At 45.0% G+C, this 25,671-nt stretch overlaps 4 pseudogenes; 2 read left to right on the top strand and 2 right to left on the bottom strand.

The window, feature by feature from the left end:
• Window positions 1-13,961: 13,961 nt before the first annotated feature.
• LOC134945970 (5S ribosomal RNA) lies at window positions 13,962-14,079 on the bottom strand (annotated as a pseudogene).
• Window positions 14,080-14,226: 147 nt separating this feature from the next.
• Window positions 14,227-14,344, bottom strand: LOC134945971 (5S ribosomal RNA; annotated as a pseudogene).
• Window positions 14,345-16,384: 2,040 nt separating this feature from the next.
• Window positions 16,385-16,502, top strand: LOC134945952 (5S ribosomal RNA; annotated as a pseudogene).
• A 147-nt stretch (window positions 16,503-16,649) lies between these two features.
• Window positions 16,650-16,767, top strand: LOC134945969 (5S ribosomal RNA; annotated as a pseudogene).
• Window positions 16,768-25,671: the final 8,904 nt, after the last annotated feature.

Raw genomic sequence — 25,671 nt, 5'->3', positions numbered from 1 at the left:
AAGTTCAGACTCAACGGGGAGTCGAGTACGAGGTGGCCAAGATTTTGGACTCACGTTTCCGTTACGGTCAGTTACAATACCTCATTGACTGGAAGGGCTATGGTCCTGAAGAACGCTCTTGGACCAATGCCTCAGACGTCCATGCTCCTGCCTTGGTCCGAAATTTCCACGCAAAGTTTCCTTTAAAGCCTAAGAAGTGTCCTGGGGCCACTCCTAAAGGGGGGGGTGCTGTCACGATCCGGGTATCTGGACGCCATTACTTACCCTTCAGATGCCTCCTAAGGCTGGCTCAGCATTCCAGGACCGGATCCCGCTGTTTCTGAGTTTCCACATGCAGAATGTCAGAGTGGTGATTTCATCAGCCGCGGCCTCCGCTGTGCCCGCGTGGTTAAATGTGCGCTTGTCAGTCTGGCGTCTCCTGTCTCCTGTGGCCGGCGTCGCCATTACTGTTTCAATTCTCACATGGATTACAAACCAAACTTCCCTCCAAGTGTCTGCATGGGCGCAGCCATCTTGGTTTTTGTCATCTGATCATTTCCACCAATCTGCTGTCTGTATTGTTGATTTGCATAATTGCCTAGCCAACCCCTTCCTTGCTGCAGGTATAAGTAAGCTGTGCCTGAACAAGGAAGGCGTCAGTGCTTTGGTTGTCTAACCTAGTTCCAGTTTGTCTCTCTCCTGTGGTTGTCTTCCAGGTTCCAGCTCCTGTCTCCAGACTTCTGCTATAGAGACCCGCACCAGCATTCCATCTGCGGTGTAGCCTGACTCTCCGATCCATTCTGGACTCACCTGTTTCCAGCTACAGCAATCACCTGCTTCCAGCCGAGCTTCCAGCAGTGTACAACTTCTCTTAAAGGGCCGGTGTCCTTTCTGCAGTTTACCACTCTCCACCGGTATTATTATTTCATCGCTCTCAAGTCAATCACCTGCTTCCAGCCCAGCTTCCAGCAGTGTACAGCTTCCCTTAAAGGGCCGGTGTCCTTTCTGCAGTTTACCACTCTCCACCGGTATTATTATTTCATCGCTCTCAAGTTCGTTTATTATTTAACTGGTTCCAGCCAGTATCCACTCCGTACCAACAACAGTCTGGTTCCAGCCAGTATCCACAGCAGCCGTTTTACCTTCAGCAGCCCAGCCTTTCCTGGAACACCAGCTGGTACGATCCTGGGTTCTCTCCATTGCTACAGTCAGGCCTGGTAAGGACTTTCCAACTAGAAGATTATTAGAACTGTCTCACACTACCAGTGCCTGTGGCCCTTGCCACCCTGTAGTACCCAGGAACTGTATTATTGCCCTGCTGACTTTTATGTTTTCTTATTTTCTGCTGTGTTACGGAGTTTGTCATAATAAACATCATTGACTTTTATCCTGGTTGTCGTGGTCACGCCTTCGGGCAGTTATTCTACATGTTACTTACATGTCTAGGGGTCTGATACAACCTCCCAGGTTCCGTTAAATCTCAGCCCCTACAACTGAGGTTGCCTCCCGTCAACTCAGGCCCTCAGTTGTGACAGACTTTAGTAAGGCTTTTGACACAGTTCCACATCGCAGACTGCTAAATAAACTTGAAAGTTTGGGATTGGATATTAGGATTATTGAATGGATAAGATCTTAGTTGAAGGATAGAAAACAGAGAGTTGTGGTAAATGGAGTGCATTCACAGGAGGGAAATGTTACCAGTGGATTACCCCAGGGATCTGTACTTGGACCAGTGCTTTTTAATATCTTTATTGGTGACATTGCAAATGGCATTAAAGGGAAAGTATGCCTTTTTGCAGATGACACAAAGGTATGCAATAGGGTAGACACACCAGGTGGGGTAAAACAAATGATTGAGGATCTAGGTAGACTAGAGGAATGGTCAAGAGTCTGGCAATTACAGTTTAATGCCAAAAAATGCAAAATCATGCACTTGGGTCTCAAAAATCCTAAAGCTAAATACAGTAATAATGGCACTATACTGGAAACTACTGAGGAGGAAAGGGATCTAGAAGTCACTATTTCAGATGACTTAAAGGCAGGTAAGCAATGTAACAAGGCAATGAGGAAGGCTAGTCAGATGCTTGGCTGCATTGGGAGAGGAATCAGCAGCAGAAAGAAAGAAGTAATAATGCCACTGTATAGGTCATTGGTACGGCCTCATCTAGAATACTGTATTCAGTTCTGGAGGCCATATCTTCAAAAGGATATTAATACATTAGAAACTGTACAAAGGAGGGCAACTAAAATGGTGCATGGCCTACATCACAAAACATACCCAGAAAGACTAAGAAATCTCAATATGTACAGTTTGGAGCAGAGAAGGGAAAGAGGGGACATGATAGAAACTTTCAAATATATCAAGGGTTTTAACAAAGTCCAGGAGGGAAACATTGTCCAAATGAAGAGAAGCAATAGGACACGAGGACATGCACTGAGACTGGAGGGGGGGAGGTTCAGGGGAAATTTGCGGAAAAATTATTTCACAGAAAGGGTAGTGGACAAGTGGAATAGCCTCCCATCAGAGGTGGTAGAGGCTAAGACAGTAGAGCAATTTAAACATGCATGGGATAGACATAAGGATATCCTTACAAAGAAATAAGGATCAAATAAGGTTAGAGATAAAAATAATATATAAAAAAAAAAAAAAAAGGGGCAGACTAGATGGGCCAAGTGGTTCTTATTTGCCGACAAATTCTATGTTTCTATGGCCCTCATTCCGAGTTGATCGGTCGCAAGGCGAATTTAGCAGAGTTACACACGCTAAGCCGCCGCCTACTGGGAGTGAATCTTAGCTTCTTAAAATTGCGACCGATGTATTCGCAATATTGCGATTACTAACTACTTAGCAGTTTCAGAGTAGCTCCAGACTTACTCTGCCTGTGCGATCATTTCAGTGCTTGTCGTTCCTGGTTGACGTCACAAACACACCCAGCGTTCGCCCAGGCACTCCCACCGTTTCCCCGGCCACTCCTGCGTTTTTTCCGGAAACGGTAGCGTTTTCAGCCACACGCCCCTGAAACGCCGTGTTTCCGCCCAGTAACACCCATTTCCTGTCAATCACATTACGATCGCCGGAGCGAAGAAAAAGCCGTGAGTAAAATTACTTTCTTCATAGTAAAGTTACTTGGCGCAGTCGCAGTGCGAACATTGCGCATGCGTACTAAGCGGATTTTCACTGCGATGCGATGAAAAATACCGAGCGAACAACTCGGAATGAGGGCCAATGTTTCTATGTTACTCGTGCGCAAGCAGTTAATGCGATGGATTGTATTAACTGCGAATGCCTCTGCCCGATTGACAGGCAGAGGGATTCGCTGGGGATGGGGCGTCGTCCGAGCGGCTTTAAGGCGGCGTTGGGGAAACAGGGGCTTGTCGGATGCATTTTTGGGGCGACTGCATGTTGTCACACGCAGACACTCTGATCTAAAAAATGGAGGCGGGTATTCCTGCCGTCACAGCCAGGCTGCTCCAGCAAGAGTCTTCACTAGTTTCTGCGACCACGCTGCAATTGCATCGCAATTACAGCGTGATCGCCGTGAGTGGCCAGTGGGTTACATGCTGGGTGGCCTTGCCCTGCGATGGGCGGCCCGCAGTATGCGACTGCAAGGATTGCAGATTCTGCTAAAAAGCAGAATCTGCCATCCTTACTGAATTAGGCCCTAAATACGCTATTTTTACGTTTGCCTTTTTTAGTATACATTATTCCCAATTTATGACAAAGGCTGTATCAGGCCTTGTGCCGGCAATAAACATCAGACATCTATTATTTGCTCATCACTTGGTATTGTGAAAACATGCTGAAGCATTTCTGCATAGGAATTATGTATTATTCCTTTCTCCCTGTACACAAAGCTGCCGCACAATCATATTGCCAGCCACTAAATAATGTCAGTGTTGCCACCCACAGCTGCCGCTTCCTTGTAGAAACGAATGTGCATTATTACTGACCTTTGTGAGTCCGGCTCTATTCCACGTTCCTGCTCTTGGGTCATGTTCCTCTCATCTAATACGGACAATCCCAGAAGAATTCCTTCTTTCATGATGTAAATGTGAGTTATCAATTAGTCATTTTTACACGTCACTGATGACCTTGGGGAGGTTTGTGTAAGGATTCAGCAATGTTACCAGGGGTTGTTAGTATAAATAATTTACTTACAATTCTTCTCTAAACAAATAAGGGCTTAGAAGGGTATTTATAAAAGCTTGGAGAGAGATAAGATTGTGATAGATAAAGTATTAGTTAATCAGCGTCTACCTTACATTTTACAGGCTATATTTGTATGGAATACATAGGGTATCCCGGCTGACGGGATGCTGGCTGTCACTATACCGACAGTGGCATCCCGTCTGCTGGAACCCGGGAGGCAGCGAGTCCCTTCATGGGCTCGCTGCGCTTGCAATGCATAGAGCCTGGTGGCTCGCTACACTTGCCATCACCGGATCTATTCCCACTCGGTTGGTGGCGTGGGAATACTAAGCGTTTGTCGGGATTCCGGCCTTCGGTATTTCACAGTCTGTTGGGATTCTGGCATCGGTCTCCTGAACGCAGGGATCCTGACAGCCGGTATATTGACTGCATCCCATTTGAAAAACGACAGAAGCTGATTGGTTGGTACTTTATCTCACACAATTGTATCGCTCCCCAAGCATTGCCAAATACCCCTTTAATAAGTATATTGTTTTAGGTTAAATAATGACTTAACCTAGAATGGGAGTTCGTTTATATGGAAGAACTAAAGCTAACATGAACATTTGCAGCATCCATTCAAGGTGTTTGTTTGGCACTTACATGCAATTCTTTCCATCTAGTTAATTTTAGGGCTTTAGAAGTTGATATTTATTGAAAATGAGAATTTCTAAATGCAAAATATATCTTGTAATCAAACTGAGGAAACAAGATATGATGGTATATGTAGTTTCAAAGGATCAGACGTAGTGCTGCTGAAGTTCTGCACACTGACGAACCGAAGTGTAAGGTGATTATACCTCCACATTCACACAGTCACACAGTCACACAGATCCGTGATTTAAATAATTTATTATTGGCACTTCTATTACCCCATATTAGGTGATACATCAGAGATTAGCACCCCTCAACATATGGATGACTCGGAGTATGGTGTATCTCTGGCTACCTGCCCATGCATACATACCTGGTGGATCTCTGGCTACCTACCCATGCATACATACCTGGTGTATCTCTGGCTACCTGCCCATGCATACATACATCCGGTAGCCACCCAGCTGAACTCAGCTTCATCCATTTGACGGATGGAAAGAAACAAATGAGATGCGTCTGACTTAAGGGGGGTACTCACGGAGCGATATTCTAAGCAATCTGACTAGATTGCTTAGAATATAAGCCTGATCGCTCCGTGTGTACCCCCTACAGCGATAACGATGCGCAGCCCCGCGCATCGCTATCGCTGCTGCTAGATTGGCCGTGCAGGCCAATCTAGCGGGTCGCTCACTTCACCCGCTGGGTGAAGTGAGCGGTCCCCCCGTCTCCCCCCGCACGCTCAGCACAGATCGCGCTGTGCTGAGCGGCGGGAGAGAAGTGTGCTGAGCGGTTCGCTCAGCACACATCTCTCCCCGCATCGGCCCGTCTATATGGGCCTTATGTGTCGTTTGCACATGTGCAGAGTTGCATATGTTCGCTGCAATGCATGCGCAATCTGCAAAGAATTGCTACATCGGGGCACCTTTATTCTTTCATGCAACTCAAAATCAGGCCCACAGTGAATTCAGACCATAGTGCCTACCCTTCCGCATTCTGCAGGAGACTCCCTGAAATAGCAGCAATCTCCCTGAATCCCTAAATAGACCAACAATCTCCCTGACTCCCTATAAAGTTCATCAATCTTCCTGATTGCACCTTACCCCCATTATGCAGCTGTTACATTCTTGGAGGGGGGAAAAAATCAGAGATACATACATTCAAATGGGCTCATCAGTGCCATTTCCCTGCATTGGTTATAAGGCACAATGATCCCTATGGCTCCATGCAATTTAAATAAGGTTTCTTATTGCCACTTACAGTATATGGAACCTCTTGTAAAACACAATACATGAACAAATCCTGAAAAATATCACTGTCTTTTCTTCAACAAGTAGATCTTACCAACTTTGGGGCTTACATTTGGATGTAAGTCATTTTTATGACACGCCTCTCAGATGTAGCGGTACACGTCCGCACTGATAGGTGTTACTTTCACATCTCCCTGACATGCTTTTTGAAAAGTAGGCAGATATGATTCAGACTTCTACAAATTCACCTGTTCATGTCAATGCTAGATGGTCCTTTGTGTCCCTTAAGCTCGGAGACTTTAGGATTACCTTAGATGGAATGGTCTTGAAAAAGCAAATTAATGCTCTTATATGAATTATAATGTGAAGTAATAGTAGACAGGATTTACTCTAGATTTGGTGGTCCAGCTATTATTGTGTGATTTTTGACCTCAGATTTGTACAGCACTGGCTGCCCGTCAGTGGTGGTGTTGGCTTCTGGTTGAGCAGACACTTCTGGAAGGGGATGTAGTTATTTGACCGGCCGTCATGATTCCAGTGGTCAGCATACCGACGCCAGGATCCCAGCCGCCAGAATGCCACCAGGGGACCGAGGGCTATTCCCCCTCATGGGTGTCCACAACACCCATAGAGTGGGAATAGAACCTGTGGTGAGCACAGCGAGCCACTGAGCCCACAGCATGGAGAGTGCAGCGAGCCCACAAGGGGCTTTGTTGCACTCGCCCCCTGTCAGCATTCTGTCGGCCGGGATCCTGGTGTCGGTGTGCTAACTGCCGGGATCCCGCCCACCAGTCAAACATACCCAACGCTCTGGAAGTGATAGTTGTCACTAATGTCCCTCTATTCACCATGACTGTCACTTATGTACTGCACTGAGTAATGTAATAGTCTGAAGGCGCTCTTGTCAGAAGCAGAGTTAAGTGCTCCTGTGGGAGATTACATCACAGAGAGGTTCAGCATGGACCCCTAGCCTGAGGTCAGTGTTAGTGTCATGTAGCAGGAGGGAGAGCTGTGAAGGGAAGGAAGGAGGATGGGAGGAGGAAAGGGAAGAGGTACACTGGAGAGTGCAGATGGAGAGAGATTAAAGAGCCAGGTTGAGAGGACGTAAAGGGAGAAATTATAAAATACAGTATCATATACAGAATGATAGAGTCACATTTATAGCTCTAGTAACAATGGGCCTAATTCAGATGGTTTACGTACAAATCCGATGTTTGAGACTCGCGATATTGCTTGCAGCCCCCTGTCAGCCGCAGCCATGACTGACATGCTGTGGTGTTTGGGGGGGGGACATGCACCGTTCTTCAAAACGCTTTGTAGGCGTACCGGGTCCAGGGTTTGCATCGTCAGACGCAGACTCCATGGACCTGGGTATCTGGATCCGGCCAGTCTGAGTGAGCTTCAGCTTACGCAGACTGACTGTTGCCTGCAAACGTCGATGGTTGCAATGGTGATCCTCAGATGCAGCCCTCAGATCTCGCAAATGCATGCAGGAGGCATCTATTTCCTACAGACACTTCCTATTGAATTCAAATTTTATTTGCATGGAGTTTGCCCGGAATTGCACACCCACTTTGGTGCGATTGTGCAATTCCTTACAAATCTGAATTAGGCCCAATGTGTAGTAAGAAATTTTAGGACATGCATGGAAGGTCCCAAGGGGGTAATTCCGACCCGCTCGCTCGCTGCAGTTTATCGCAGCGCAGCGATCGGATCGGATCTGCGCATGTGCCGGCGCATGCCAGACGGCCGAAGGACGTCGTTCCCTCCCGCCCAGCGACCACCACCACTGTCAATCAGGCAGTGGCGATCGCTGGGCGGGAAAGGGGCGTCAAGGCGGCGTTTGGCCGCCGTTATGGGGGCGCGGACCGGCCAACGCAGTCATGGCTGGACCATGCGGGGGGCAGCGACGATCAACTCCCGTCCAGCCGCAGGAGCTGCGCTGGCCGGGAGTTACTCCACAAGTACAAAAGCATCGCCGCTGTGCAATGCTTTTGTACTTGTGTGGGGGAAGGGACCGACATGCGGGGCGGACTAGCCCTGTGTTGGGCATGCCCCCGCATGTCAGGGACGATGATCGTAGCTGTGCTAAATTTAGCACAGCTACGATCAACTCGGAATGACCCCCCAAGTCCGCACACTGTGGGCCCAAGACCCAAGTCTGAAGTGACTTATACCCTTTTTCATATTGGCAGAGCCAATCGGCATATTGCCAGGTTGGTGACGTCACTGTTGACGCTACAGAAGACGGCTCTTGGAGATGGTGATCTCCAAGCGCAGCTTCCTCCTATGCAGAGAACGGGTGCCGGGTCGCCCTGACCCGGATTACCGCTCACACTGCACCGCATCCTGGGTCGATTCCGGCTTCAACCCTGGGATGAAATTTTGGGATGCTCGATCCGGAATATTACTTCAGGACCCTTTCAGACTAAGTAAAATTTATGGAAATTTATGGTAGTCTGAAAGGGGTATTACTTTTTAAATGATCTATACCTACCTGATTCATACATGTAATCTAGGGGGTAATTCAGACCTGATAGCACCTTTGCGAATTTGCAGAGGTTTGCGATCGGATAGTCATCGCCCAGACAGAGTGATAACCCGCCCCGTGCAAGTCCTTGTAAAAATCTCTGCGAACGCCGGTCAGCTACAAATCCGTTCGCAACTCACTCACTATCAAATTATTTTTCCAGTCTGTGCATAGCCCAAGACCTACTCCTATAGTGCGATAGAATCAGGCTGATCGGGGCCGGAGCTACGTCACACACCCTCCCTGAAAACGCTTGGGCACGCCTGCGTTTTTCCTCACACTCCAGAAAACAGACAGTTACCACCAGCAAACGCTGGCTTCTTGTCAATGAACTTGCGTATGCCTAGCGATCAAAAAAGACACTGGATTTTTTCGCAGTTTGGCCTTGCGCGTGTGCATTACGATCTGTACGCATGGGCAGTTGAGGCCTAATTCAGACCTGATCGCAGCAGCAAATTTGTTAGCACTGCAGTTGGGCAAAACCATGTGCACTGCAGGGGGGGCAGATATAACATGTGCAGAGAGACTTATATTTGGGTGAGGTGTGTTCAAACCAGCGGTGCAAGTATGCTTGGGTATGGAGTACCCTTAAGTATTTGGCAGCCACACACTTTGCCATTACCACAATTATAATGTGCCACAAAGCAACAAGACCATGGTGCTTGGCAGCATGATGGCTCCTCCCACTTTTTCAGGGTTACTGGGAGTGCGACAGTGGCTGTATTTTCTTGCTATAATGGAGGCATTACTATATATTGTTATTAAATTGGGGGCATTACTATATATTTCTATTATACTGGAGGTATCACTGTATATTTCTATTATACTGGAGGCATTACCATATAATTTTAGCCTTGCCTCCAGATTCCTCCCCCCCCCCCCAAAAAAAAGGCTGTGTCGTGTGGCCACGCCTCTAGTGTCATGTAGCCACTCCCACTAGCAGCATGTGGCCACGCCCCTCACAACACATGACCATGACCATTTTTCGACACTCAGTACCACTAAGAAAATATTTCTACTTGCACCACTGGTTCAAATTGAAATCTAAATTGCAGTGTAAAAGTAAAGCAGGCAGTATTTACTCTGCACAGAAACAAAACAACCCACCCAAAAACTAACTCTCTCTGCAAATGTTATATCTGCCACACCTGCATTCCGAGTTGATCGCTCGCTAGCTACTTTTTGCAGCCGTGCAAACGTATAGTCGCCACCCACGGGGGAGTGTATTTTCGCTTTGCAAGTGTGCGATCGCACGTGCAGCCAAGCGGGATGAAAAAGTTTTGTGTAGTTTCTGAGTAGGTCTGAACTTACTCAGCCCTTATGATCACTTCAGCCTGTCCGATCCCGGAATTGACGTCAGACACCCGCCCTGCAAACACCTGGACACGCCTGCGTTTTCCCTACCACTCCAAGAAAACGGTCAGTTGACACCCATAAACGCCTTCTTTCTGTCAATCTCCTTGCGAACGGCTGTGCGAATGGAATCATAGCTGGAAGCATTGCACAGCAACAATGCTGTTTATACCCATACGACGCGCGTGCGCATTGAGGTGCATACGCATGCGCAGTAGTAACCCGATCGCTGCGCTGCGAAAATCGGCAGCGTGCGATCAACTCGGAATGAGGCCCATGGTTTTGCTGCTACGATCAGGTCTGAATGACCCCCCTAAGCATCTCTCGCCATCTAGCCTCCTATTTCAGATACCCCCGTTTTGATGCAGCGAGATGCCTGATTTGGGTCTATCTCTCCTTTGTTTTTCCTATGTGAGTACCTATATTGCGTCTTATGGGCCTAATTCAGACCTGATCGCTTGCAGGCGATTTTTGCACTGCGAACAGATAGTTGCAGCATACAGGGGGAGTGTATTTTAGCTGTGCAAGTGTGCGAACGCATGTATAGCAGAACTGTACAAACAGATTTTGTGCAATATCTGCACAGCCCAGGACTTACTCAACTGCTGTGATCGTTTCAGCCTGTTCAGGACCGGAATTGACATCAGACAACCGCCCTGCAAATGCTTGGACACGCATGCGTTTTTCCAAACACTCCCAGAAAATGGTCAGTCGCCACCACAAACGCCTTCTCCCTGTCAATCCTTCGCACAAACCCATCGCTGAGCGGCGATACCCGTTCGAAATGCCAGCGCATTGCGGTGCATATGCATGCGCAGTTTAGACCTGATCACCAGCTGTACAAAAACGCAGCCTAGTGATCAGGTCTGAATTACCCCCTATGTCCATTTTCATTGCTAATTTTTATTCTTTTGGTATTCCCCCCTCTCCCTTTTTTATTTTCTGTAACCCTCTCTTCTGAAAAAATGCAAATAAAATCATTGCCATTAAAAAAATAAGAGTTATGGTAAGACTTTAGGGCCCCATACACTAGAACGATAATGCCCGATTTCAGCCAATTTAGGGCATTCGTGCCGATATATCGGGTGAAATCGGGCATTTTGGAGGTGTTTCCAATCCGATGTGCGTTTACGTGATCGTTGGATTGGATCCCCAAGGTCGCTATTGCTGCACTCGTGATATATCGTAATCGCCTGGAAACGTATGGAAAAAAGTGTGTTTTTTTGTGTCTGCGATATATCGCCTGCAATATATCGTAGGAAGTTTGACTGGCATTCGCAGGACAACCGGAGAGCTCTACTCTGTATATCCAATTTGATTGGATTTCCATTGCCCCAAGTATGTATTTCCACAGCCACCAATCACTGTCCACCAATGTAATCACACTGACCGCCAATGTAATCACACTGACCACCAATGTAATCACACTGACCACCAATGTATTATAAATTATTGTTCACATTTTATTTATTTGTGTGTGCCCAAAGTCATTTTTAACCCCTAAAGCCATGTAACATAGTAACATAGTATCTAAGGTTGAAAAAAGACAATTGTTCATCGAGTTCAACCTATTTGTGGTCTCCTATGCAGGATTATTTGGTCTAAAATTTTTAATGATGCTGATGTCAGCCGTTGCGTTTTATCCCTTTTTATAGTAACTATAGGGGGTCATTCCGAGTTGATCGCTAGCAGATTTCGGTCGCTGCACAGCGATCAGGCAAAAAAATCAGCACTTCTGCGCATGCGTATGCGGCGCAATGCGCACGCGCGTCGTACTATTACAACGAACTATGTCGTTTCACACAAGGTCTAGCGAAGCTTTTCAGTCGCACTGCTGGCCGCAGAGTGATTGACAGGATGAAGGCGTTTCTGGGTGTCAACTGACCGTTTTCAGGGAGTGTTTGAAAAAACGCAGGCATGCCAGGAAAAATGCAGGCATGGCTGGGCAAACGCAGGGCGTGTTCGTGACAACAAAACAGGAACTGAACAGTCTGAAGTGATCGCAAGCGCTGAGTAGGTCTGGAGCTACTGTGAAACTGCACAAAAAATTTTTGTAGCCACTCTGTGATCCTTTCGTTCGCACTTCTGACAAGCTAAAATACACTCCCAGTGGGAGGCGGCATAGCGTTTGCACGGCTGCTAAAAACTGCTAGCGAGCGAACAACTCGGAATGACCCCCATAGTGCGTGACTATGCACCATAACCCTGGATATCCTTATCCATTAGGAATTTATCTAACCAATTCTTAAAGGTGTTGACTGAGTCTGCCATTACAACTCCCTCAGGCAGGGAATTCCAAACACGTATTGTCCTTACCGTGAAACAGCCTTTACGCCGTATTGTGCGTAATCTCCTCTCCTCTAACCTGAGCGAGTGTCCACGAGTCCTCTATGTTGATCTAACCAAAAACAGGTCCCGTGCAAGCTCTGTGTATTGTCCCCTTATATATTTGTAGATGTTGATCATGTCCCCTCTTAGTCTCCTCTTTTCCAGTATAAACATGCCTATTCTTGCAAGCCTTTCCTCGTATTCCAGCGTCTCCATGCCCTTAATTAGTTTGGTCGCCCGCCTCTGAACCTTCTCTAGCTCCAGGATATCTTTTTGTAGAATGGTGCCCAGAATTGTACACAGTATTCAAGGTGTGGCCTCACTAGTGATTTATATAACGGGAGTATAACACCCTCGTCCCTTGCATCAATTCCCCATTTTATGCATGCTAATATCTTATTAGCCTTCTTTGCTGCAATTCTACTTTGGGTACTGCTGCTTAGTTTGCTATCTATTGAGAACACCTAAGTCCTCTTCCAGTACAGTATCCCCTAATTTTACCCCATTCAGTATGTAGGTGTTATTTTTGTTCTTGCTACCACAATGCATTACTTTACACTTGTCTGTACTGAAGTGCATTCTCCATTTGGCTGCCCAAGCTTCTAATTTAACTAAGTCATTCTGAAGAGACTCAGCAACCTCCTCTGTATTTATAGCCTTACACAATTTGGTATCATCTGCAAAAATTGACACCATGCTCTCTAGACCTTCTGTTAGGTCGTTAATGAAAATGTTGAACAATAACGGTCCTAATACCGAGCCTTGTGGCACACCACTTAACACTTCGTAAAATTTGAAAGAGATCCATTAACCACAATGCGCTACTCCCTATTATCTAACCAATTTTTGACCCAAGTGCATATTGTGCTTCCTAGCCCTATTTCTTGTAGCTTGTAGATAAGTCGCATGTGTGGTACTGTGTCGAAACTAAGCTTTGGCAAAGTCTAAAAAGATTACATCCACCTCTTTACCCTGATCGAGGTTTGCACTTACTGTTTCATAAAAGCCAAGTAAGTTGGTTTGACAGGATCTATCCTTCACAAATCCATGTTGATTCCTTTTAATGACCTTATTGGCTTAAAGGAACTTCTGAATACTATCCCTTAGAATACCTTCCAGTACTTTCCCCACTATAGATGTAAGACTAACTGGTCTATAATTACCCAGTTCAGCTTTACTTCCCTTTTTGAATATAGGCATTACTTCCGCTATATGCCAGTCTTTGGAACCATACCTGATGTAACTGAATCCTTAAAGATCAAAAATAGTAGTTTTGCAAGTTCAGAGTGAAGCTCCATTAGAACCCTTGGGTGAAAATTCCATCGGGAACCGGGGACTTATTAATCTTTGGAAAGGAGAGAAAAGACAAAAACCCTTGTTTGGGAGCACTCGTTTGTAATGATTTGTATGATATGAGTAAAGTAAATGATTAGTGTAATAAAACGTAACCTTTAATTGTTTCTAGAATAAAAAGGAATTAATGAGGAATAATTTTGAGACTCGTGTCTGATGTTTGTAAGGAACTTGTTTAACCTTTTTAACAAATGAGGTACAAGTTATTGAGAGAAGGTGAAAATATCAGAAGCAATATGTTAGATAAATATCCATGTGTTCTGATGGAATAAATGTGTCCAGAACAATCACTGTGCATGCCTGGAAATGAAGGTATTCAATGGAAGCGTGATATGGTAGCAAGATTGAATAGGCTGAACAAAATTTTTTGAGAAAGAAAGAGAAGGGGGGCCCACTGCACCTGGTATTCTCAGGAGGTTTCCCATCCTGATGCTGACCAGGCCATACCTGCTTAGCTTCCGAGATCGGACAAGATCGGGCGTATTCAGGGTAGTATGGCCGTGGGCCTATTGTGGGAAATATGTGGGAAAAGATGAAAAGGGAGAAAATCCACTCCTAATGTCCGTACTGTGCATATATCAACCATGTGTAGTCTGGGAGTGTTTTTCCAGAAGCAGGAGTAATGAAATGGAAGGTGTTGGAGAATTAAAAAGGGCCCACTGCACCTGGTATTCTCAGGAGGTTCTCCTTCCTAGTACTGACCAGGCCATGCCTGCTTAGCTTCCGAGATTGGACAAGATCGGGCGTATTCAGGGTAGTATGGCCGTGGGCCAGTGTGGAGAAAATAAGAATAGAAAGGGAGAGTAAATTGCTTTCTGTACTTCACACTCAACCAAGGCCACTGATGGTCTCCAATGATAATTCCGGACAAAGTGTGTCAAGATGGTTCTAAGTGTCTGGAATTGATAAAGGGATGGTGTGGTAAGTGAAGTTTGGCAGATGGTGAAGCTCACACAGAAATATTGAAAGAATAATGCAAGATGTGTGTGAATATCTTATGAAAAGAGAGCTCAAGGCTGGCTCATGAATAGTGTATATGGAGTCTTTTTGTGAAGAAAATTTAATCTGTATCAGTTAGTAATAGAATAGAGCTAGGAATTAACTAAATTTAATTAATGCCAGATGGCTGATCATATACTGAAGGAGCTCAAAATAGGCTTCCAAATGGTACTATTCGCCTTATATTCAGAAAAATTGTGGTTGATACCAAGTGTCAATTATTCAATTATTCTATAATTAGAGCCAAAATTGTTAATGAGGAGCTAAAGGCTAGTTCACAAATGGTACTCTTCACCTTATTCAGTATGGGAACAGTTAATACTAAGTGTCAATTATTCTTTGATAAATACCAGAGAAAACAAAATTTATAATATAAATAAATAATGCTACCATAAATACATATATATGTCGAAATCGCTAATTACTACCTTAAGTACATATATAGGTTGAAATTGCAACAAATGAGAAAATATATATATGTTTAACATGAAACACAGTTAGGTATCTGTAATTAACAAATCATTTTTGGAGGCATGGACGGGTATTTAGAACATAATTATACAGATTGTTATTTGCAGATAGAACATTGTTTATAAAACACAGTTCAAAACAGAGAGTGTAGTGATAGATTTAATATCTGATGTCACTACTATTATATTTGTGGACAAAAAAACCAGTATGCAGTTGGTATTAAGCAACGAACTTAAATGTTATTGAGCACTGGTGATTCCTACTGCACATTATAACCATGGCGATCTAGTGTCAATTGAACTCGTATGCAGTTGGTATTGGGCAGCGGACCTGAATGTCACCAGTGATTCCTACTAAGCATTCAAACCCTGGTGGTCTAGTGTAAGTTACCGCAGCCGCAAGGTATGCGGCGAGTGTTGTCCAGGTCCCCTCTGTTCGCGGTCCCGCTACAGTGATGAACGCGGCCGCCCGCTTCCAGAATGGGCGTGGCCGCGATGACGTCACTACGGACGTTCTCTCCTCGACGTACGTTTCACCTGATTTGGGCTTGGTCACGAGAGCCTCTGATAGTAGTGACATCAGATATTAAATCTATCACTACATGTTAAACATATGTATGTTTCATGTTAAACATATATATATATTTTCTCATTTGTTGCAATTTCAACCTATATATGTACTTAAGGTAGTAATTAGCGATTTCGACATATATATGTATTTATGGTAGCATTATTTATTTATATTATAATTTTTGTTTTCTCTGGTATTTATCAAAGAATAATTGACACTTAGTATTAACTGTTCCCATACTGAATAAGGTGAAGAGTACCATTTGTGAACTAGCCTTTAGCTCCTCATTAACAATTTTGGCTCTAATTATAGAATAATTGAATAATTGACACTTGGTATCAACCACAATTTTTCTGAATATAAGGCGAATAGTACCATTTGGAAGCCTATTTTGAGCTCCTTCAGTATATGATCAGCCATCTGGCATTAATTAAATTTAGTTAATTCCTAGCTCTATTCTATTACTAACTGATACAGATTAAATTTTCTTCACAAAAAGACTCCATATACACTATTCATGAGCCAGCCTTGAGCTCTCTTTTCATAAGATATTCACACACATCTTGCATTATTCTTTCAATATTTCTGTGTGAGCTTCACCATCTGCCAAACTTCACTTACCACACCATCCCTTTATCAATTCCAGACACTTAGAACCATCTTGACACACTTTGTCCGGAATTATCATTGGAGACCATCAGTGGCCTTGATTGAGTGTGAAGTACAGAAAGCAATTTACTCTCCCTTTCTATTCTTATTTTCTCCACACTGGCCCACGGCCATACTACCCTGAATACGCCCGATCTTGTCCAATCTCGGAAGCTAAGCAGGCATGGCCTGGTCAGTACTAGGAAGGAGAACCTCCTGAGAATACCAGGTGCGGTGGGCCCTTTTTAATTCTCCAACACCTTCCATTTCATTACTCCTGCTTCTGGAAAAACACTCCCAGACTACACATGGTTGATATATGCACAGTACGGACATTAGGAGTGGATTTTCTCCCTTTTCATCTTTTCCCACATATTTCCCACAATAGGCCCACGGCCATACTACCCTGAATACGCCCGATCTTGTCCGATCTCGGAAGCTAAGCAGGTATGGCCTGGTCAGCATCAGGATGGGAAACCTCCTGAGAATACCAGGTGCAGTGGGCCCCCCTTCTCTTTCTTTCTCAAAAAATTTTGTTCAGCCTATTCAATCTTGCTACCATATCACGCTTCCATTGAATACCTTCATTTCCAGGCATGCACAGTGATTGTTCTGGACACATTTATTCCATCAGAACACACGGATATTTATCTAACATATTGCTTCTGATATTTTCACCTTCTCTCAATAACTTGTACCTCATTTGTTAAAAACCGCTGCTGTCAGCGCACCCGGCAGGCACTGACAGCAGAGGCAGGACAGGACACAGGGAACGGCAAAATCCGACAGTTAGATTTTGCCGCTCTTTGAATAGGGGTTGTCGAGTCCATTCCGACAACTGCATGTCGGAATGGACCCGACTCTTATTGAATATACCTGATTGACTTCATCACCGGCCTACTAGAAATGTACCGTGAATTGGAGTGTTTATGGAAGATCAAAGCCAAGGCCTATTCTGATAAAGTGCGACAGAATGCTGCCTTGGAGGAGCTAGTGGAGTACTGCAGGCCCTTTGTGTCCGGTGCTGACAAAGAATGGGTCAAGAAAAAGATCCAGAACCTGCATACGGTGTTCCTCGAAGAACACAAAAAAATGGAACAGTCTAAAAAGTCTGGAGCAGGTTCTTCCCAGATTTACAAGACCTCGCTCTGGTACTACCCCATGCTGGAGTTTGTCCTGGGCCAGGAGGCTACCCGGACAGGTTTCACCTCCCTCCCTCGGACTGCCACACCAGAGCCTGAAGACGGTGACCTATCTCTGTTGGCATCTGTAAGTATATATTTTTGAATACATTTCTAAGTTTTTACAAGTTTCACCACCAGTCCAACACAGTACACTAATTAAATGTGGGCCTCCTGCCAATCGACTGCACCCACCCCGTTAAAATAGGCCAGGTACTCGTCCCTGACCTGTTTTGCTCATAGACTCAACTTAAAATGGAGTGGAGGTGGTTCCGGAAATGGTGAAGTCTCCTCTGGGTGTTCTGGGTCTCCTGGCGCTTCTCTGGGCTGTGTCCTATGCCGAGTGGTTTTGCTGCGCAAATAGTTATGCAGGACACAGCATGCAGTCACCACCCTATCTATCTACTCCACCTGCAAATTGATAGCTGTAAGGAATATGCAGAAGCGGCTAGACAGGATCCCAAAAGTGTTCTCTACAATTCGTTGTGCCCGGGATAGTCTAAAATTGTAGATGCGCTTCTCACTTGTCAGGTGTCTTTGGGGGTACGGCTTCATAATGTTCTCGTGGAGTGCGAATGCCTCATCAGTCACGAAAACAAAATTGAGGCCGTGCTGGGTTTGCTCCCTAGATGGCAAGTTCAGGGTCTTTGTGGTGAGCCGCTCGTAGAAGGTTGTATTCTTCAGTGACCCACCGTCTGATGCACGTCTGTTTTTGCCAACCTCAATGAAGATGAATTCATAGTTGGCATTCACCACTGCCATCAGCACGATGCTGAAATACCCTTTATAATCAAAATAAAGGGATCCGCTGTTTGCAGGAGGGTTGATGTGGATGTGCTTGCCATCTATCGCTCCCCCACAGTTCTGGAAATGCCAGGTGGTGGCAAACTCCTCTGCCATGGCTTGCCATTCAGATGTACTTGCAGGGAGCAATAAAAAAAATAGAAATAAAAAATGAAAACATGTACAGTATTTCAACAGTGTATTTTTTTTTAAATCTACTACAGATTGGAAGTGTGGAGATTCCCGCCACCCCAGACCTCAGTATCATCCAGGATATGGAGGAATCCCAGCCCCTGAAACATCCGCTACCACTGATACCTCTGCAGCACCAGCTCCTCCGCCGCGACCCCGGAAGAGAAGCCAAAAAAAAAAAAGCCCAGGAGGCCAAAGACCTCATATTCGAGAAAATAAAGTCAAGACTTGCCCAGCTGAACAAAGCACAAAAATCCAAACTCCATGATGATGTCGTACTATTCAACAGCCGTCCTCTCACTCTTTATCCCACCCAATCCCATCCTATTCCGCTCACCCAACCCCATCTCATTCCGCCCACCCAACCACAGCCTACTCCCCCGTCCACCTGCTCCTCAGCCATATACTCTGCTATGCTGTAGGCAGAGGAGGACATTCCCCAGTTTGAAGATTTGTAGGTATCTTATCATTCCCAATAAATATGGTGCAGTATAGGCTATATGGTGTTTTGGGCAGCAGATTTTTGGGGTAGGATACACGCATGCTGTAGGTGCATAATAGTGGGGCCGGGACCATTCATTCTGCACTTTACAGCATGTGTGTACTCTCTCAATCCAATCTGTGCCCAAAACACCATATAGCCCTCCATCTTAGGAGTGAAAGTACCGCCCCATATCTATTGGGAATGAAAAGTAAAATAAACTATTATTTAATCCTTTTAATTATTTCATATATATATATATATATATATATATATATATATATATATAAATATATACCAGCATACAATAACGAGGCGGCACTCAGAGTCTTCAAAACGGCAACAAACTTTGTATTAGTGCATATCAACGTTTCGGGGTCTCCCCCTTCGTCAGGATTAGTGCAAAATGACAATCTGTGCAAATAAATACTACTTACCCCCAATAAGAACATCCCCACATGCATATGCCGCTGGCCCCGCCATCCCGGCCTCCAGACTGACGTCACCAGTGTCTCCGTGGAAGTGACGCGCCGGCGCCCGGGGGCGCGTCCATGGCAACGCGACCTGGTAAGAGAGATATAAACAATGACTCCAGTGAAACAGCACCGTGCCCGCTGGAAGCACCAGCGTGGAGTGTACATATAAAGTGCTCACTGCTGTGTCCAACAGATCCATATCTAAAAACATTCAGTGTTACACATATAAGCTACCAGGCTGCTAAAAAAATATTAGTGAAACCACACAAATTGCAATGAAAAACAAATACATACATACCTCAGAGCTTCATATAAAATACACATTAATTGCTTAAACCGTACCGAAAACTCTACATTAAACTACTGCTACTCCCTAACACTTTCGGATTTTCCTACTGAGTTCAACAACTCATGACTAAAATTAGCTATTAAATAAAGTTAATGAGACCTAAATTATCATTGAGACCCATGGGTCTAAGAGTATTTAACCTGTGGATCCACCGTGATTCTAACTGTAGGAGTTTTTTCCCTCTATTTCCACCTCGCATAGATTCGGGTACATGGTCAATTATTCTATGCTTAAAAGTGGCCATGGTGTGTCTATGCTCCACAAAATGTTTGGCCACAGGTTGGTCACCCTTTCCTGCTATAAGGGCATTCCTAATGGCCAACCTGTGTTGTGCTATCCTGATCTTGAATTGACACTCGGTTTTGCCTATGTAGTACCTACCACATGGGCACATTATGGCATAAACCACAAATTTAGTGGTGCATGTTTAAGGCCATCTAATAGGGAATTTTTTCCCGGAACATGGATGTATGATATGGTCACCTACAGACATGTGTGAACACGTCGTGCACCCTGTGCACTTAAAGCAACCGTTCTTCCGCCTCAAAAAATGTTTGGGTTCCTCTCTGAATTTAGCCATATCCGTCTTAACAAGCATGTCCTTGATGCTGCGGCCCTTAACATAGGTAGGCATGATCCGCTGTTGCTTAAACATTGGCAACTCAGGATCAGATGTCACCAACGGCCACAACTTTTTGACCTGTTTTTGCACATGTTGACTGTGTATATTGAACTCACTAACCCATGGGATCACACCGCCTAATTTCTTCGTGCCTGAAGCTACCAAGCTGTCAACTCTATTTTTGTTCACTGCCTTCTCTCTGGCCTGGGTCAGAAGTTGTCGTGGGTACCCCCTAGCTCTTAATCTGGCCTCCATCTCATCCAGTTGTTTGTCCCTTTCCAGTGGACTACTGTTAATTCTACATACTCTCAACAATTGAGCATAGGGGACACTACTGACCGTAGAACTTGGATGACAACTGTCATACCTAAGGATTGTATTGCGGTCTGTTGGTTTTTTATATAAAGATGTGGCCAACCTACCATCTTCGATTTTAATATTGAGGTCCAAAAAACTAATCTCGTTTGGACTACTACTCAATGTTAGATTGACTGGACTCTCCGTGGCATTATGTGCCGCAATGATGTTATCTAGATCTGCCACATCTCCATGCCACATCAACAACAGGTCGTCTATGTACCTATAGTACAAAAACAACCTGCTAGAAATAGACCTGTTGGCAAAGAACAAACACGGAAGATCCCATGGCACACCCCGTTTGCTGCCTGTAAAACTGCCCAGGCAGCAAACGGGGTGTGCCATGGGATCTTCCGTGGCTCCCTCGTTTGCCAATGCCTATATGTGGGAGGTTGAATGCAGTTTGTTCTTTGCCAACAGGTCTATTTCTAGCAGATTGTTTTTGTACTATAGGTACATAGACGACCTGTTGTTGATGTGGCATGGAGATGTGGCAGATCTAGATAACATCATTGGGTCTCAATGATAATTTAGGTCTCATTAACTTTATTTAATAGCTAAATTTTAGTCATGAGTTGTTGAACTCAGTAGGAAAATCCAAAAGTGTTAGGGAGTAGCAGTAGTTTAATGTAGAGTTTTCGGTACGGTTTAAGTAATTAATGTGCATTTTATATGAAGCTCTGAGGTATGTATGTATTTGTTTTTCATTGCAATTTGTGTGGTTTCACTAATATTTTTTTAGCAACCTGGTAGCTTATATGTGTAACACTGAATGTTTTTAGATATGGATCTGTTGGACACAGCAGTGAGCACTTTATATGTACACTCCACGCTGGTGCTTCCAGCGGGCACGGTGCTGTTTCACTGGAGTCATTGTTTACATCTCTGTTACCAGGTCGCATTGCCATGGACGCGCCCCCGGGCGCCGGCGCGTCACTTCCGCAGAGACGCTGATGATGTCAGTCTGGAGGCCGGGATGGCGGGGCCAGCGGCATATGCATGTGGGGATGTTCTTATTGGGGGTAAGTAGTACTTATTTGCACAGATTGTAATTTTGCACTAATCCTGACGAAAGGGGAGACCCCGAAACGTTGATATGCACTAATACAAAGTTTGTTGCCGTTTTGAAGACTCTGAGTGCCGCCTCGTTATTGTATGCTGGTTTCCATATGGACTTAGTCCCCGGAGGAGGGCACCTGAGCAAGACAGTCCCATAACAGGGACAGATCCAAGTGCCGGAGTTCAATTTGCTGCATGTATATGTATATGTATATATATATATATATATAATGCAGTGGAATAAAGGCGGCATTCAAACAGACTTCTTAGGCAGTATGAAAAAGGTCAGCTTTAATGAACCGACATGTTTCGGGGCTATACCCCTTCCTCAGGGCCTCAACAACCCTAGCTGAACCACAAGTGATACATATATACATCACCAATAACAAACAATTAGAAAGCCCTAATGTGACTCACCTGCTCAGCGGCGCCATCCTGTCCGTCCGGACGATCAGCAGCGCTCCCTCGTCGCCCATCCGTGACGTCATCAAGCTGCGCCTGGAGTCCGTCACCTTAGCAACTCACGGGCCTCGCTCGTTCGTCGATACAGGCTATACTGCGGGTCTCACACTGCCGGCCTGTGACGTCATCCGGCGGTGCGTCGCAGGGCAGTAGCTAAGCAACCTGTGAAACAAAAACTGAAAAAATAAACAAACATGAAACATCAAAACGAATAACTGTTACATCTCATTGCACGAGATAGACAGATCCAAGCCTATGGGGCTAATAATGTAATGTATATAAATTGAGCCTTAGGGCAGAGTTAAATAAAGAAAACTGGCACTAGCTAAAACAGTATGAACTAGATGACTCATACCTATACTAATCTGTCTGGATAGAGTAAAATGATTAAATCCTATTGGGTCCTATTGCAGGCTATATTAAAGAAAGCACTGTAACCCAAGATTTTCATTTAAACCATGAGGGGATAATGTACCCAACTTGTGGATCCACCTGGATTCCCGTTGTAATAGGGTACGATCCCTATCACCCCCTCGCAACAATTTGGGGACTTGATCAATCAGGATGGCTCTGATACTGGCCACCCCATGTTTAAACACTAAGCAGTGGCGGGCAAAGGGTTGGTCACTACTACCTTTCTCAAAGGCTTTTTTTATAGCGCTTCTATGTAGCGCCATACGTTCCCGAAATTGACGGACAGTCTTGCCTACATAGGTAAGGCCGCACGGACAGGTCAATAGATACACCACATGGGTAGAAGTGCATGTAAGACGGTGTTTAATGGCTATCTTCTTTCCAGTAAGGGGGTGATTAAACGAACCCCCTGTCATGAGTGTGTTACATGTAGCACATCCAAGACATCGGAAACAGCCCAACTTCGTTCTTAAGAAATGTGATTCCTGTACTCCCGTTAAAAGGGAGCTAGGGTTGTTGAGGCCCTGAGGAAGGGGTATAGCCCCGAAACATGTCGGTTCATTAAAGCTGACCTTTTTCATACTGCCTAAGAAGTCTGTTTGAGTGCCGCCTTTATTCCACTGCATTATATATATATACATATACATATACATGCAGCAAATTGAACTCCGGCACTTGGATCTGTCCCTGTTATGGGACTGTCTTGCTCAGGTGCCCTCCTCCGGGGACTAAGTCCATATGGAAACCAGCATACAATAACGAGGCGGCACTCAGAGCCTTCAAAACGGCAACAAACTTTGTATTAGTGCATATCAACGTTTCGGGGTCTCCCCTTTCGTCAGGATTAGTGCAAAATGACAATCTGTGCAAATAAGTACTACTTACCCCCAATAAGAACATCCCCACATGCATATGCTGCTGGCCGCGCCATCCCGGCCTCCAGACTGACGTCATCAGCGTCTCTGCGGAAGTGACGCGCCGGCGCCCGGGGGCGCGTCCATGGCAATGCGACCTGGTAACAGAGATGTAAACAATGACGGACAGGATGGCGCCGCTGAGCAGGTGAGTCACATTAGGGCTTTCTGATTGTTTGTTATTGGTGATGTATATATGTATCACTTGTGATTCAGCTAGGGTTGTTGAGGCCCTGAGGAAGGGGTATAGCCCCGAAACATGTCGGTTCATTAAAGCTGACCTTTTTCATACTGCCATACAAGTCGGTTTGAGTGCCGCCTTTATTCCACTGCATTGTACTGGAGGATTGGTTCCCCTGGGATGGCACCGCAGCACATTACACTATTTAAGATGAGTGCCGGGACTTTTGCAAACATGTATATATATATATATATATATATATATAAATATATACAAACGCTCGGCTCCGGCACTCCAGTAATCAGTGACCTGCTAAGGTGCCTTCCCTGTGGGTCCAGCCCACATAAACATGCAAACAAGATTAAGGCGGCACTCAAAGACTTGGTAAGATAGTGAAGCAGGCATCCGAGCAGGGATGCTGTTTTTAATAGTGTTACGTTTCGGGGACGTATCCCCTTCCTCAGACAATGATACAGTGCATCAAACAGATAATTGGTTCTACTTACTGAGCGGGGGAAGGGGGGGAAGTAGAACCAATTATGTCTTGTATATATATCTGTTTGATGCACTGTATCATTGTCTGAGGAAGGGGATACGTCCCCGAAACGTAACACTATTAAAAACAGCATCCCTGCTCGGATGCCTGCTTCACTATCTTACCAAGTCTTTGAGTGCCGCCTTAATCTTGTTTGCATATATAAATATATATATATATATATATAATGTTGCAAGGACTGGCACTCCTTAGGATCCAAATAAATGATGTAATTGCCTTGGTGCCAGATATAGGTGATAATAGCAGAGTGAAGAAAGTCCGGCACTCAAAGGACTTGCTGAACAGCAGATAGCTGGTTTAAATGACGAGCTGACAGCGCAGCTTCAAAGAGTCAACGTTTCATTTATTAACATAAATTTCGTCAGGACAAGAACAGTTTACAAATCAAATAGTCTTACCTTATATACCACACCAGACAAACCATCCCGCACGCTGTGTTTGCTTCCTGGAAGCAAACACAGCGTGCGGGATGGTTTGTCTGGTGTGGTATATAAGGTAAGACTATTTGATTTGTAAACTGTTCTTGTCCTGACGAAATTTATGTTAATAAATGAAACGTTGACTCTTTGAAGCTGCGCTGTCAGCTCGTCATTTAAACCAGCTATCTGCTGTTCAGCAAGTCCTTTGAGTGCCGGACTTTCTTCACTCTGCTATATATATATATATATATATATATCCAAATAGTGATATGCTGTTTTTTTACATTTTTATGTGCCGTGTTGGCAACTAATTGTTCTATGTGCCGTGTTGGCAAATAGTTGCATAAATTTGCACAGCTGGTAAAAAAAACTAAACTAAACAGATGTGGTGTGTATTTTATTTATCTTTAAATACTGGTCCTGCAGCACCTTCACAATGGTTTTACAGGTGCCAGGGATTATCCGACCCAAAGCCTGGGGGGAGATGAGGGTCCCGAACTTCAGGTCCTCCACCAACCGTCCAGTAGCCAGGAACCTCAGCGTAGCAGTCAACCTCTTCTCAGCAGTGATGGCCCTCCACATCTTGGTGTCCTGCCTCTCAATGTAGGGAGTCACAACGCCCAGCAACACCTGGAAGGTAGCGTCATCCATTCGTAGGTAGTTCAGATAGTCCTCAGGGTTGTTCTCCCTAATCTCGTTCAGGAGCGACATGTGAGAGAGAGTCCCCGTCTTCATCAGCCACTCCTTGCTCCAAACACACCTTTGCCTCTTCTGTTTCAGATCCCTGTCACGTTTCAGTTTCAGATAGCCATAAGCTAACAGAAGTTAATACCTGTAGGAATCCACCACAGAACAGGATGAATAGCAACCAAACAAAGCAAAGCACACCAGCAATGTGGAACACTCGGAAGGTCTAAACCAGCCTCACTACTCACAGAGCAGCAGTGTGCACATGGCAAAAATG

This window comes from Pseudophryne corroboree, chromosome 7, assembly GCF_028390025.1.
Source record: "Pseudophryne corroboree isolate aPseCor3 chromosome 7, aPseCor3.hap2, whole genome shotgun sequence".
Classification (NCBI taxonomy): domain Eukaryota; kingdom Metazoa; phylum Chordata; class Amphibia; order Anura; family Myobatrachidae; genus Pseudophryne; species Pseudophryne corroboree.
This window is presented reverse-complemented; position numbering and strand designations above follow the sequence as displayed.